This window comes from Pteropus medius, unplaced genomic scaffold (genome assembly GCF_902729225.1).
Source record: "Pteropus medius unplaced genomic scaffold, Ma_sr-lr_union100, whole genome shotgun sequence".
NCBI classification, from domain to species: Eukaryota; Metazoa; Chordata; class Mammalia; order Chiroptera; family Pteropodidae; genus Pteropus; species Pteropus medius.
The window spans coordinates 19,531,666-19,535,125 of record NW_024344240.1 but is presented as its reverse complement, the minus strand read 5'-3'; positions in this window follow the sequence as shown (position 1 = coordinate 19,535,125).

Genomic DNA, 3,460 nt, shown 5'->3' with positions numbered 1-3,460 from the left:
TTTATTAGCTTTATTCATTCTACAAGTTAATCTACTTGTATATTTCAAATTGTCGTGTTGTTAAGTAATAATTGAACTACCTTCTTTGCCAGATTCTCCCAACCTTCCTAAGACAGAATTTTCTATGCATTTTTCACTGTCTTGACAACTGTGTGTGTGTGTATGTGTGTATTGTATATTTTTTAAAGACATTTTCATTTTAATACGAAGTTTCTAGGAGAAAAAAATTATATTAAATTGTCCATGGATTTTAAGATGCGATCCCAGTTTTAGAAACATTAAAATTCTACAAAATGTGCATCTTAGAATTGAAGAAATAAAGTAGTAATGCAGCAAGCTGCAAACACTAATGGCTCTGCTTGATTCTTCTATTGGAATTCAGGATAGATCTTCATTTACACGGATTCCTCTTCTTTATGTATTCTTCTGTGACTTGCCCTTTGTTTTATGGATTCATCCATGTTGGTGGTATTGCTGCAGTTTATTCATTTTCACTGTCCATAGTATGCATATACCACAACATATTTATACATTCTACTTATGAAAATTGTTTACTGATACATGGTGTGACCTGCTCACTTTGTCACTCCAGGCTTCAGGTCTGTCTGAAGTCTATTCCTGCACATATACTTAATGTTTTCTTGCACATGTGACTTCATATTAATTTACAATGGACTTCCTCTTCCTGAAATAAATCTGAAACTTATTTGAAGCACTCCAGCTTCATTTCTTCTACTTCCCATCATACACTTCGTACTCTAGGCATACTAAATTACTGCAGTGTTGAAAACTGCAAGTTCACCATGTTCTCTTGCCTCTAGGCTTTTGCCCACGTTGCTCTTTCTGCCTGGAATGCTTATTTTCTGGCTAACTCGTCTATTTATCAGGAATCGTCTGGTTAGAGAAGCTTTCCTCTACAACATTCAAATTTTGGGCTTTTCCTTAAGCTAACAGAGGGGGATTCCTGCCATCATCTCAAGGTTTTGTCAGTTTATGCAGGCTTTCAAAAGTGTACAATATATTACCAAATAAAACCCCATAGGTGCACTTGGTGTCTGGAAAGACTTTATATAAAAGGTCTGTTTTATGTAGTACTGATTTTAATAAACAGGAAACATGGAAATAACACTTAGAATTGTCAGTACCCAACTTTTAAAATGTCCTTAGGTTAGGAGTAGGGTACGCATCACTGCCTTGTCGGTAAAAAAAAAAAAGATATATACATATTGTTTTAATTTGCCTTCAAGACTTTTAGCTAGATTCCAGAGGCCTTTCTACAAGAGCAACAAGATAAAACTCTTTGCCCTGAATTAGTTCTCTGGCATGGAAAAGAAAACCCTTTTATTTGGTTCCCTCTTTATGTTTTTTTTCTTTTCTTTTTTATTCAATTTATTTAAACTAACAAATAAACAAACAAACAAAACCAGTTTACCATTTCTCCCACTCTCAACTCCCCACCTCTGGCAACCACCAATCTGTTCTCTGTATTTATGAGTTTGGTTTGTCTGTTTTTTAGATTCCACATATAAGAGGGATATGATATTTGTCTTTCTCTGTCTTATTTCACATTGCGTAATGCCCTTAAGGTCCACCCATGTTGTTGCAAATGAAAGATTTAATTCTTTTTTGTGGCTGAATAATATTTCATTGTATATATTCCACGATTTCTTTATCCATTTATCCATCGATGGGCACTTAGGTTGTTTCTATATCTTGGCTATTGTAAAAATGCTGCAGTGGACATAGGGGTGCATATATCTTTTGGAGTTACTGTTTTTGTTTTCTTCAGATAATATCTGAAACTTGAATTGCTGGATGATATAGTAGTTCTATTTTTAATCATTTGAAAAACTTTCATACTGTTTTCCAGAGTGGCTGCACCAACTTACATTCCCACCAACAGTGTACAAGGGTTCCCTTTTCTCCACATCCACTAATGTCAACAATTGACAAGTTTTAGCAACTTAAAGTTGTTTACTTTATAAGAAGCCTAAAAAACATTAGTATTTATTTGTAAAATGTTGAACACCTGCTTTTTTAACTTTTAAAATTCATTAGCCTTTCTTTCAAAGAGGTCTTTGATTTTGGACTTATTTCTTTATAATTGTTTAGGGCCAGCGTTGGGGAGGATTGATAGCACAGGAGCATGAGATAACTTGATAATTTGGGGGAGTGATAAAAATGTTTTATATCTTGATTGTGATAGCAGTTACATGGGCGCATATATTTGTCAAAGCTCATCAAACCATATATTTACAATGTGTGCATTTTATTGTACGTAAATTATACCTTAACAAGGTAGATATAAAAAATCCTCCTCCATAAGGAAATCTAATCTAATCCCCGGTGATTGCTTCATTTTCTGAACTTGAATAATGGCACACAATTTACCAATTGGTTATTTAATGTCTTATTATGGTCTCTTATTGTTAAGCAGGCCCGTACTGCCTTATTGGTTAGCTCTCGCCCCAGCCTCACCCACCGTATATTTTTTAAACCATATATTTTAATGCTGTGGAAAAGAGATGGTGTTAAATATATGGTTTAAATTGATAAGAAAATTTTCAGTTATTGAGCATATCAATGAGTGATCCTTCAAATAGAGATGTTTTTATAAGTAAAAGTTATGAATTTCTTTTGAACACTGGAAAAGAAAACTCCAATCAATTTCTGAATGAGAGCCAACTGTACCACGTGCATTCAGCTCTGTCCTACAGAGCCAGGACAACCTAAACCCATAAACAAATCAATTAAGCTTCAGTGATTCCTATAGCAATGGATTAGTCAAAATATTTGCTACTTCTCCCTTCAAAAGTTAGAGTCCATTTCCCCACCCCTGAACCTGGGGTGGCCCTGTGGAAGTGGCATCGTGTCAGTTCTGAGACTAAGCCTCAAGTAGCCTTGTAGCTTCCAGTGTTGTATCCTTGGAACCCTGAAGTCATGAGAAACACATAGGTCCTCTTATTGCCCCAGGTGACAGTCACTCAATCACTAGAACATGTGCATGATGCCATCCAAGCCTCATTAACCCAATTAATGATCTTAGATGCATAGGCAAAACCAGTCGGAATCAACCCGACAGAGCCTAACCTAGACCAGAATTACCCAGAACTGTGAACTGAATAAAGGGTTGTTGTTGTTTTAAGCCAATAAATTCAGCAGTATTTGTAATTTAGCAATAGATAACTGATACTCAAGGATTCATCTAAAGTCCTCTTAAAGACAGGCTTTCCAAATAGTTTTAAACACTTATTAACAAATCATTAAATCTTTAAAAGAAACTGAAAGTGAAAGTTGAAGCTGACATGTAGGAATAATTTATTTCTCCCTGGAAATATTAACCAGAAAACAAGGTAGAGTGCTTCTGAATGGAAAACTAGAAAGAGAGAGGAAATGAACTAATGTTTTAATAGTAATTGTGTGATTTCAAAGGCACATCCAGTGAAATGCTAGAGCTGGT